The sequence below is a fragment of the Coccinella septempunctata genome, chromosome 8 (assembly GCF_907165205.1).
Source record: "Coccinella septempunctata chromosome 8, icCocSept1.1, whole genome shotgun sequence".
NCBI lineage: Eukaryota > Metazoa > Arthropoda > Insecta > Coleoptera > Coccinellidae > Coccinella > Coccinella septempunctata.
In genome coordinates, this window is record NC_058196.1 from 29,863,298 (window position 1) to 29,876,724 (window position 13,427).

At 40.5% G+C, this 13,427-nt stretch overlaps 1 protein-coding gene across 1 annotated transcript in view; it reads left to right on the top strand.

The window, feature by feature from the left end:
- LOC123319099 (spondin-2) overlaps positions 1–13,427 on the top strand; it is a 59,448-nt gene that overhangs the window by 27,311 nt on the left and 18,710 nt on the right. The window lies entirely within an intron of this gene.

The window sequence follows — 13,427 nt, forward strand, 5'->3', positions numbered from 1 at the left end:
TCAGATACGATGTAACCCTCTCGTCTGGCTTTGAGCACTAACGACACGGCGAGCTTTGTGCAAGGAATCATGTTGAGTCTGTTGTAGTTGCCTAACACTCAGCTTCGATGGAAATGAAATGCTCGTTTCGTGATGGTTTGTTACGGATATCACTACGCTTACTTGGTTGACCCTATATTATGAGAGGTTCTGAAAAGTTGACTTTTGACAGAATTTCATTTAATTGCGACATAAGATTTGTCGTGTCGCTTATTTGGATCCTGGAAAGAAACAGATTTTTCTTTCATCAGGAATACGAGGATGTATTGACATCTAGTTAGCCTAGACCAGTTTCAGGCATAAATAAATACTGCTTTGTCATAGCAATTGACAATTACTCATTAGAATTGTCAGTGTGAAATTTGAGGTCAAAAAAGTAAAGCAGAGTTACGCAATAAATTAAAAGAAATCGAAAAATTGGAGTATCGAGCCATCATCAAGTACCTGTATTTAAAAGGGTTAAGAGGTGAGCAGATTTGAGAAGATATGCTTAACACCCTTGGTGATCAATGTCCTTCATATGCGACCGTGAAAAATTGGACTGCAAGCTTCAAAAGAAGTAAATTTTCCATTGAAGATGAAGACCGATCAGGAAGACCAGTTTCTGTGTCAGTCCCCGAAAATATCGATGCAGTTCATGACATGATTTTATCAGACCGTCGAATTGGGCTAAAAAGGATATCTGAAGCACTGAATATTTCATACGAACGCTTTCATCATACAGTTCACGTCAATTTGGACATGAGAAAAATTGCTGCAAAATGGATCCCCAAATGTTTGAATGTTGACCAAAAGCGTGCAAGGGTAGAAGCATCTCGTTCGATCTGTGCTCGATTTGAAAACGATGTAGACTTCTTAAACCGAATGGTTACTATGGATGAGACTTGGGTACATTTCTACGATCCAGAAACAAAGCAACAATCGATGGAATGGCGACACTCTGTTTCTCCAAGACCTAAGAAGTTTCGTGTCCAAAAATCTGCTGGAAAAGTTCTTGCTTCAGTTTTTTGGGATTACCATGGAGTAATCATGATTGGTTTTTTGGATAAGGGTAGAACAATAACCGGAGATTACTATTCGACTTTACTGACCACTCTACTGGAAAAATTAAAGAGAAAAGACTCGGAAAGCTATCCAAAGATGTTTTGTTTTTGCAGGACAACGCTCCTGCACACAAATCTCATGTTGCCATGTAAAAAATTCGTGATTTAGGGTTTGAATTACTAGAAACCCTTCCTTATTCACCAGATTTGGCTCCATCCAACTATCATCTCTTTCCTCGACTGAAAAAAGGTCAAAAAGTCGTAAATATTCTTCTAACGAGGAGGTAACAAAAGCTGTGGAGGTCTGGTTTGAAGAGCACGAAGAAACTTTTTTTTGAAAGGTCTAGGGATGTTGCAGGTTCGCTGTAATAAATGTATCTAATTGAGAGGGGAATCTGTTGAGTAATAAAATATTTGACCTTGAAATTTTGTTTGGTTCTTTAGTAGGCTAAGAATTTTTCAATATATCCTCGTATAATCCATGTTCTATAAATTGAAAAATTTCAAGATTCGCGCCGCTCTAAAACCATGAATAAACCCTTTTTTTGCGACTTCTGGCCCTCATCCATATTTCTTTCCTGTCCTCAGCATTTTCGCATTTCGCATTATAAGCGAGTTATGCTTTTCAATAAGAGCCAGCCAGGAATTATATTACTCACGCTAGCAAAATATAGATATCGCAGAATGCAAATTAGGGGACCGTCGAGAAATGCTATCCCAGTGGGCACTGTGGTCGTGTGGTCAGAATGGTCGTAGGAACTTTATAGTTCGTTTATGCTAAGAGAGGTATGTATACTGGTATTCATTGCCGTGAAGTTCCACGAAATATGGGATCTACATCGAATTTTGTATCTATTTATGAGGTCCCAGGAACCTTACATTATCTGCCTATAGCGGGATTTCATTAAATATTCAACGAGGGAAGTTATGAAAGAGGGGACAGGATATAATGTACAAAACGAATTTATAGGCATACTCAAGAATAAGTTGGTTTGTTTGAATGTGCGGAAAGATATTTAATCTGGAGAGTAGAGCAATACTTATGAGAAATAAACACGAATGAAATCAATCGTGGATTCTTCATTGTTGTTTTAGCAATTAAATTATATGTACTTTACCTGGACGGAATTTTTTATGACTGACAAGTTATTGATGATACTTCGTGATGCATGAAATTGTAAAACAAAAAGACTGCTGCATAGTTTTCAGTATAGTTTGCTGTCTAACCAATCCTGACGGAACCTAAACTAACCTAACCTAAGCTAACGTAACATATCCTAACCTAATGCTACTGAACCTACGAAAACCTAATGGAGGAAATGACAAGACCACAACACACAGGAGCTCATACTCCTTCCATAGGTCTAGAAACTTTCTGTGGTAAATGTACTTACAGAAAACAGCTTCAAGACTGAAAAAACCGTCATATAAAAATCTTTACGATCTCAGGTTACAATTAGAATCAATTCTGACAACTTTTACAGACATTTTCGTACACACCATAAAAAAATTGTGGAAAGTGGATACAGGGGAAAATCTCAGCCATATGTTTCATATATTCCCGCATTTTCAGAATATTTCCCAGCCAAATATCCATTTCAGTCGCCATTCCCAGTTCTAGGAACTCGAGAAAAATTTACTCACCCCCCAGACACTTAAACCCTAAACTACCCCCTCCAAAGATCGGGATCGAAACTCAAATGGTGGCCAAACTGCCCTCGTACATTCTCCTAATGGTGAAACACCAAACTTTTACCGCTGAAACAACCACGCCGGATCCTCACAGAGTAACATACGCCACCATAATTATGTTTTATGTCCGGTTAAATCGAATCCCAACGAAGCTTTTCACCTATAAATGCGCACTTTATGGGGATTCCCTTTCAGGCTAACGATCTCCACTTCTTCCCGAACATTTTGAATATTTTTCAGACTCGAAGCACCGTTCGTTTCTCGAGAATATCAATTTGTTTGGGATGCGGGAGATGTCAGTTTCCGGGATGGAATATATGGAACGGATTTTTCACCAGTTCATGCAGATATTAGAGAAATTCCGCACGAAATAAAGTAAAGTCTTGCGAACGAGTAAGGCTGCTGAATGTTTTTCTTGGACCCTGGATCGTTCTTCACAGACCTGGTTCAATTTGAAGTCGTAAAAACTGACATAATTACGAGTAAAGTTAAGGAACATAACGGTTCACGAAGTTTCAGTGATTATTCCCTTCACACAATCTAGATTAATGAAAAAAAAAAAAAAAACACCAATGCACCAATGACCAAATCATCCTCGGTACCACAAGGACTACGTGCATTAGTGCATTCTTGACTTTGGCTCCCCGACCACCCTGCAGTGGTCGAATGGCAATTGGAACCCAACTTTTGAATCCCATTCTCACCATGAGAGATAGATATCAAGCCCTTAATTGTGGTTAAAACGAAGCGGCCATAATCCACAATTGTCGTCCATCATCACCACTTTGGTGCCAAATGGGCTTAACGACATACATTCATATCTACGCTTTCAATATAAAGCGTATTACGTTCAGGCTTTGATTGCCTCGGAATCGAATTTTAGACCACAATACGTTTTGCTAATATTCGCGCCCATTTCCTGTGTAAACAAATACATAGATATTTGGAGCCGTTTTGCCCCCTATTAAATTGAGTGTCTTTCGCCCGGTTCGGCCGGCCCTGGAACGTAAATCACACCGTTGTCAGGGCTGAATTTCCTGAATTTCAGAATGCGGTACGCATCTTTTTATTCACAACCCTAGCGAGTGGTGTTCATTACTGGAGTGTTTCAATAGCAGTTCATGTTGTGGAGGGTGAAATACAAACCAGGAGAAGAATATTCAATATTCATCGCCAACGAAATTGCGGTAACTAATTTATTGTATTATAAATACAACTTCGTTGACCAAATGGTCATCTTGAATGAATTGCAGCAACTTCCATGAAAGATCCATCCACAATGTCATATAGTTTTTGGGCTGTGAATAATTCTGACAGACGCCCCAGAAAAGCCTCTAGATTTCCGCTTATTAAATTCGCTCACATTCTTACCTTATTTCTTCCTTTTGACCTCCATCAGCATTGTTGCTTGCAAATAAATTCGTCCAACTTTCGTCCAACTTAAATATTCCGACGAAATTACGTTTTTTTTCTCTCCGGTCCTTTTCCCTTTTGTCGGGTAGATGGGGGGGAAGAATACAATTCAGCCGACTGAAGTGCTCCATTCGCTCTCCTGGAAATTGTTCGAAGTTGGAGCTTACAGAATTAGCTGTACGGAAGAAGTCGTTCCGAAGTGTACCATGCGAGAGGGAATTACTTTCTTTGCACGGAAGTTATCGGTTGGAAATTAATGATCGGGAGCTTTCCGAGACGTGCGAGTAGTAAAATGTTATTCTTGTTGAGAAATTCGCGGAATTAGAAATTCTACAGGGTGTGTTTTAAAGTGAGGCATTTTTTCTACAGAAAGTGAAAAAAACTGGTCAAAATACAGCATTTCACAAAAATCACATATACAAAATAAAAATAAAAATTTGTTTATTTATAAGTCGTAAGTAGAAAGGTTGAAACTTCAAATTATGGAAGCTCACGACTATCGCAAGTCAGATTCCGCAAGGGAGGAGAAAATATATTCAACAAGAAAACAGAATGCAATTGAGAGCCGAGTGAAATAGTTCTGCAAACACGTCGATCTTTAATATCCTGAAATTCAGTTCTATTCGACGTCTGTCACTTGAGTTAACTCTATAAAGCGTTACAGCAGTCTGAAAATTGAATATTCTCAATATATCTCTCCAGCGTAAGGAACAGATTTCCACCTTCCATTGCCACCGGCGAAACGTAGATGATGAATTTTTGATGATCAATAGAATCAATTCTCTCCACTCAATAACTTTGTGGTTCCCTATTTTTAACGCAGAAAATGCCTATGTTTTCCATTCATACGCATACATAGTGAAACGTTCAGGCTTCATACCGAGACATCTGATCGAATACATGCCTCTTTTCTTACAAATACCTGCCATTTATTTGATAACGTGATGAATCGTTTTTTCTTTATATCAAGATATGTGTCTGAGTTGGGGGAGAGCCTGTGTTTTGAATTCTGAAAATACGTGGTGGACCATTTAGCTTTATACCAAGCGATTTGACCGACTATATGCCTTTTTTCTCACAGATCCTGCCATTTATATGATCACGTGGTGAATCGTTTTTTCTTCAGGTTGAGATATGCATCTAAATAAGAGAAGAGCGATTCAGACGAATAGGAGCCAAACTGTTTGCGCTTTATACCGAGGCATTTGATCGAATGCTCGCCTTTTTTCTCATAAATCTCGCCATTTTTGTGATAACGTGATGAATCGTTTTCTCTTCATATCAAGATATGTGTGTGAATTGAGGAAGAGCTTGTGTTTTCAATTCAGAAGAATAATTTTTGGACCGTTTTATGCTTTATACCGGCTTTATACAGGCTTCTGATAGAATACATGACTTTTTTCTCACAAATCCTGCCATTTATATGACAACGTAGTGAATCGTTTTCTCTTCATATCAAGATTTGTGTCTGAATTGGCGGAGAGCCTGTATTTTTCGTTTAGATGAATACGTGGTGAACCGTTCCCGTTTTACACCGAGCGATTTTGCCAAATATATGACATTTTTAGTACAGATCCTACAATCCATACGACAACATGGTGAATCGTTTTCTCTTCAAATCGAAATATGCGTCTAAATAGGAGGAGAGCTTAGGTTTTCCATTTAGACGAAAACATGGTGGATCTTTCATGCTTAATACGGAGGCATCTGTCCGAATACATGCCGTTTTCCTTAGTGATGAATCATTTTTTCTTTAGATCGAGATATGCATCTGAATAAGCGGATAGCCTATGTTTTCCATTCAGTCGAATACATGTTGAACCCTTCCGGTTTCATACCGAGGAATCTGATTGAAAACATGCCTTTTTTTCACAAATTCTGCCATTTATATGATAACGTAGTGAATCGTTTTTTCTTCAAATTGAGATATGTGTCTGATTAAGCGAAGAGTCAATGTTTCCATCCAGACGAATGCATGATGAACCGTTTACGCTTCATACCGAGGCATCTGATCGAAAAAATGCTTTTTTTCTTACAATTCCTACGATTTTTATGATAACGTGATGAATCGTTTTTTCTTCAGATCGAGATATGTGTCTGATTAAGCAAAGAGTCAATGTTTCCATCCAGACGAATGCATGATGGACCGTTTACGCTTCATACCGAGGCATCTGATCGAAAACATGCCTTTTTCTTACAATTCCTTCGATTTATATGATAACGTGGTGAATCGTTTATTCTTCAGATCGAGATATGTGTCTGATTAAGCGGAGAGTCAATGTTTCTATCCAGACGAATGCATGATGAACAATTTACGCTTCATACCGAGGCATCTGATCGAAAACATGCCTTTTTTCTGATAATTCCTAAGATTCATATGATAACGTGGTGAATCGTTCTCTCGTCATTCAAGATATGAAGCGGAAAGCCTATGTTTTTCATTCGAACGAAGACATAGTGAACCGCTTACGCTCCATACCGAGGCAGCTAATCGAATAAATGCTTTTTTATTACAATTCCAACCAATTTATATGATAACGTGGTGAATCGTTTTCGCTTCATATCAAGATATGCGTCTGAATAGGCGGAGAGCCCGTGTTTTCGATTAGGAACAATACGTGATTGACCGTTTCGACTCCACAACGAGCAATTTGGCCAAATATATGACGTTTTTCTTACAGATCCGGACATTTATATTATAACGTGGTGAACCGTTTTTTACTCAGGTTGAGATATTCGCCTAAATAAGCGGAGAGCCACTCACAAATCCTCACAAATCTTGCCATTTATATGATAACGTGATGAATCGTTTTCTCTTCATATCAAGATATGTGTCTAAATTGGAGAAGAGCCTGTAATTTCCATTCAGACCAATACGTGGTGAATCGTTTCCACTTTATACCGAGCGATTTGTATATGTTATTTTTCTTACAAATCCTGCCATAAATGCGATAACGTGGTGAATCGTTTTTTCCTCAGATTAGGATATGCGTCTAAATAAGCAGAGAGCCTATGTTTTCCACTCAGACGAATACATGGTGAACCGTTAAAGCAGATTCCTTCTCAGACTTTTCATTCGAAAGAATGAATATTGAATTGTTTTTAGTTAATACTAAGCCATTTGAGCGAATACATGCCTCTATCCCTACCGTGGATCCCTCACAAACAAATTTCTCGTTTACTTTCGAAATAGGTCATTATAAACAGTATTAGCAATTCATCCAAATGAGAAAATATTTCTTTCTGTTGTATGTAGAATAATAAATATCCTGAAGAATATTTTCTGCCTCACAGAAATGTAGATGCCTCTTTCGACGAGCCGCCTGTGCTCTTTTCAATAGAGGTCTCAACATCTATCCGACTACGTCGGAATAGAGATTTCCTCTATTCCTTCCCGGCATCACTCCCCAGCGATCCCAACATCTAAACCTCTCCAGATAACACGGATGAAAACGTGTCGTCTGAGTTGAACATTTTTCTACATCGTTCCGGAATTTCCAACCATTCTCCAGGGTGCAGCGGCAAACAGCACACATATCTGATTAATTCCCTTCGTCATTTATCATTCGACTGCCGGGTTGGCATCGCCTCTACGGGTTGATACGTAGATCTGTGGCTCGCGTGGGTAATACTGCACGAACAGAAATTCATTCGGCCTTTCATATCTTCAACAATAATTTTTCATTTGTGCGTCGGATCCTTCGCTTCCGAGGTTTTGGTGGGATTTGCTGCGGGGATGGCGTAGGATGCTCCCCGCTGAATGCCAATATGCAGAGTGTTATTATTTCTAGAAAAAAATCCTCTGGATCCTAAAGAAATTGGAATTTTGACAGGAGTATCCGAGTTAAAAGTATGTATGTCATTGACCACAGAGTACATAAAGAAGGAATTGGTGAAATAAATTCATCGACAACCAAATAATGCTTAGCATACAAAAGTAGGTATATCCATTTCTGGTACAGAAAGTTAAGGCTGCCTTTGAAAAACCTCAAGAACCCTCCAGCACTTGCACAGGGTGCGTGAAAACTCCTCAATTATAAAAGTTGCGTTATTAAAGGAATTGTCGTGTTCAAGCATTTTCCTACGAAATGCTGTATACATATTCATTCTCGATGTTGTCCTCTGCCAATTGCATCTGGATATTTCCCTCGCTTCATTTGTACACGTGACTACGCCTAAATACGCTCAAGACATTCTATATAGGTTTAATACGAAAACAAACATCCACGTGTAGCTCTCCACTGCATTCGAAGCGAATAAATCAGCTTATCACTCCCAGGACTCATAGGCAGGGATTGCCCGCAACATAAATAACCTCGCGCGCGGCAAATCCGATGCCTCCCACCTAAATTATGCCCCATGAATAACGGGATGAGTGTTTTCGCCGAGCTCGTTGCTGGATCTTGCCGCCCTTTGCGCCATTACGAGCACAAAGTGCAAAGTAGTGTTCAAAACATAACGCGAGAGGTCTAATTGTATGAATTCGCCCCGTTTTGCTACCCCTTTGAGTCCGCGCTGCCTGGCCAATTCCATAAACAAGTTCGGAACGCGGGTTGATGCCTCTGCAGGGTGGCCACTCATTATACATGTTGCGAAAGTGAATTACGAAATATGGGACTCGTAGGACCAATAATGCCGAGACTGTTGGAATGAATACGAATGTGTGTTTTCATGCTCTGATGAGACAATTCTTTTTTCTGTGGAATTGCCCACGGTGGGGTTGAATTTTGAAGGGTTTAGAATGCGGAACTTGGAACTGATGCTGGAGGTGTATACTTCACCTGCACATATTACTTTACTCTAAAACTTCCTGTAACTTCTTCTTTCTGATTGTCTCCTTAAACTCTAACCTTCTAAACCTGAGCATCCAGAATCTCCTTGTTCAGTAGTGAATGTTAGGTTGCCTAACTAGAGTTTGTCAGGCCTTGTTTGTCCCGATTGCTGGCGACCACTTGCGGGCAGAATATTTCGTCTTCTTTATTAGCAAGGTCTGTTGCGTATCCACAAGAAAGCAGAATTCTTCAACGGATTTCACCTTTTTTTTTCATTTAAAGGGGCGAAAAACCCTTGTTAACAAGGAAATCGGGTAGCCAATTGTTGGAAAAAGCGTTGCACAGAATCCATCGACGCTTTTATCGGGTGGAGCAATTCTATCTACTCTACAGAGTAAACAATGGAAATTTCGCGGGATTTAGCCACAATCGTCGAAAAAATAAACCCGAATGACCCTAAAAAGTGCCGTCATCCACATCCATCTGGAGTATGCAAAATCGCTGCCCGATGTCGAAATACTGAAAAAAATTCAGGACGGGGGCGTCCGTCGCAGACACGTCTCCGCACGCCTGGATTGGTTATATAAACGAGATTAAGTATTCAAATTTGCCGCCATTTCCCCCCGGTATTAAAATTTCCATGTCACTAATTTTGATTCAATAGTGCCTAACGATTCGGTCGCTGAGAGAGTCCTGGATATAGCCTGCCTGGATATTGAAACGTTATAAATGCGGGGTCTGCGGATTATCGGCTTACTGTCTTGCGGTAACGTGATCAATCATTTTCGCGTCTTTTTTTTCAGCGATAAATTCCGTTTGCGTAGGCGGAACTTCATCTGGGGTTGTTCACTTTGGAAATGTCGCGATCGACAGGAGAACTTGATAACTGTTTTTTTTTAATAGGTACACCTGGAAAAAACATCCCTTGGCCTCTATCTGGCAACCTTGGATTTCTTTTAGACTTGGCATTACGCAGGGGCCTATCAGACGTTTACGGAGAACGCATCATAGGATTGTGCTCGAAATTTGAGTACTAGGGTTTGCACTTTTGATCTATCTGACTGAAATATTCTCAATGATGCAACGTTGCCGCTTATACGAAAAAATACTTCAAACTTCTTTGGTTTCCTGTAGTTCACTTCTCAATTTAGATTTCCACTAGTTCATTTTGTTTGTCCTTACAGGACCTTAGATTTTACTTCATTTCAGAAAAGGTTTTAAGCAGAAAGAAGTAGCAAGAAAGAAATATATGATGATGATTCTCGTGAAAACGTGGAACTTTCCGTTTTTTAATTTACTCCACCAAGTCTCTCTTATACATATGTCTAGTAGCGGCAAAGGAACTCCCAAAGAGCTGAAAGGTCCTAATGCGGTTTGATAAATGCACGAGCACCATATGGGCGGATTTCAGCCAAACAGACGGATGGCGATGATGAAATGGAAGATTTATAGGGTGACGTGACAAGGAGCTACACGAATGAAGTTCGGCTTGATTAAAAGTTTGTCTGAATGGCGGAGTTGACCGTACTCGTTCTCCAGTTTTTTCGCCATCTTTACCCGCGTTTTTCCACGACGAATTTTCTATTTGTTGCGACTCGATAAGGATGGCAAAAAGTTTTCTTCGTCCGTTTTCATCAGGCCGCTGGGCGAGTCAACTTTAATTTCGAATCTACCTCTTTTTTTGATGAATTGAATAGATCGAAGCAGTCCCATTGTCTGAGTGCTAGCCTTAAAGCGTTTTCGTGAAGTTGCTGGAGTTATCAGTAGTCAAAGAGGGAGTAATTATTGTCTAATTCCCAATTCTTACAGGAAAATTTTAAATAGAGCTCGAGAAAAATGTTTGTAGTCCTAGATCTGAAGTAATAGAGAGAAGATAGGCTTTGTCATTTGGTGCCGTTGCAAGAGAAACATGTCAACTAGAGGCCGTTCAGCATGTCCTTGTGTCACCCTTTCTACAGTTATTTTTGAGGATCTCGCGTCAGGAAAAGCAGGCTGGAAAAACGATGAAAATCAATCCAGGATAAACCACGTCCGAGCCATGAAAACCTGACGCCACCTCTCCATAATACATTCATTGTGCGGCTGACGTGTAATTTCGCCCGGATGAAAAATTATATCAATATCCGTCCACAAAGACCCATTAAATGATTTCGTCGGACGTACAGAATTCGAAAATTTGCAGTAATACGTTACGAGGAGAGGGAATATCGGAGCGAAATTAGCCGGCGAGGAATAATTCATCGTTGGGGCTCATGAACCGGAGCGCGAACAATGTACCTGCGTCAATTTTGAAATATTCAAAAGTATGGGCGCTTTGAAATTTTCATCGGGCTCCGAAATTCCTATGGCATTCGCGTTAGTTCGAAAAGTTACGCCCTTCAGCGATTAGGTTTGGTTATCGATCGCGCAATTCAACAGAAATGTCCTTCCAGTTGTCGTTGATGAATGGTTATCCAGGTATCCACACTGTTTTCATGCATAGTGAGGTATTTGAAAGTCTCAATAAATTTCACGTTTGAATATGTTAAGGAATCGACTTAAGATCAGCTTTGCTTATCACTTCAAATCAAACATGGACACCTAAGAAATTTGGCTGGTAAATCTTGGTGATGTAACCCAAAAATACTGCGATGGATGTACGTCATGATTGTCAGACTAGTATAATCTCTTGTGGGACAAAGTATGGCAAGACAGATCTTCGATAGAATACGAAGGCTAAACTTTGTTTGCATCACTGAAGCTATGCGAACAGGTCGAACAGTTCAAATACTTGGGAGGCTTCAAAAATACTAAGGCTAACCTGGACACGGAAATACACAACCGTATCAATTCAGCATCACGGGCATTCTGGAAGCTAAAAGTCAGAGTGTTTCAAAATCACGACCTCAATCTGAAAACCAAGACAGCAGACAAAGCAGTCGTCCTCCCAACGCTTTTTTAGGGAAGCGAAAGCTGGACGCCCTACAGGCGACATATTAAACAGCTTGAACAGACGCAATAACGTCATCTAAGATAGATAATGCACATCAGATGGTTCCACAAAGTTTCGAATGCAGAGGTCTTGCAACGCGCGAGTTGTACAACAATTGAGACTCAAGTAACGAGGGCCCGACTCAGATGGAGAGGCCACATTCTGAGGATGCAAGACACAAGACTCCCCAAAATAGCTCTGTATGGCGAATTGACAGAGGGAGCCCATCAATCCCTAAAATCAATTAATGCCAAACATAACTGGGAACAACTAGCGTTAAACAGGTCACAGTGGAGGTCTATGGTGCACAGTTATAATGGAGACTCGAGCAGAATACAGCGGTGGCCAGATCTGGTTGGTGGCTATCCATGCCCGGAGTGTGGAAGGATCTGTAGGTCACGGTCGCAATTAGCCCTATGAAATTAAAAGTCTATTATTTTCTTTATGTATTTCTGTAGATTTATTCCCGGTAATGGGATACAGCAATGAATGAATGAATGATGCGATCTTTACATTCCCCGTCTTGCGATAGATAGTCTAGCCCATAATACAATCCGAGGTATAACCAGCGAAGGAGCGGTAATTATAGAGTTAGAAATCAGAAAGCTTGGGCCTCACTGACTAAGCACACCCCATCAGCTAATCTTCCTAGAATCTTCTTCTTGTTCCACCTTATTGTTGAAAACATGTTTTGTTATTTTCTCTTCATCCAGCCTCTTGTGATGTTGACTTCCATGAGTGGATCTGTCTTAAAGTTCTCGCCAAGTCAATGAAAAACATCCAAACCCTTTTCGATGTTGCCATTTCCGCGTCAACGAGTACTAGAAATCGCAATGTTCAGCATCGACCCCCAAAGCGACTGAAGGTAAGCGACCGGAGCCATCTGAATACCGTCGCAATCCCCCTTAACCCGGAGTTCAGCGTCAAAAACGTCGGAAATCTCGGATTACAATCCGGAATCGCATTACGCTCACGTCTTTCGCAGCCCGGGCTGCATCCTCTGTGAAAAACCACCCCAGCAATTTTCTCCGGGCCCTCTCTTCCGATCCCTCATTCGATTATAAACTCTTTCATCGTTCTTGCCCCCACCAGAAAACTATCGCCGAAGGCTTCGCTCTCCCGATAATCAAACGTCGCTCCGTACTTATCCATATGAACTGGATAAGGAAAACTGGAAACTTCAGCACGTTTCGTCATCGGGTAATGATCCGTGAAGGCTTGGGGCTTCGAGGAAGACTGTCAGCGCCCCACCAGGGGGAGAAGGAATTTTTTCGCTGGGAGATAGGTCCGATTCTAATCGGCGTGAAGCTTCATGTTCAAACTGGCAAATACGCCGTTAAAGTTTTGGTAACTTATCCCTGGAGATCGATTAGTCTAAACAAAATTTATCTTCAGGTAGGATTTGGAATTTCGACAGTTGACGTTTAGTGTTTGGGGGCGGTAGAGATCACAAGACATCTATTCTGTCACTGGGTAATCTGGAGTTTCTTCTCACAG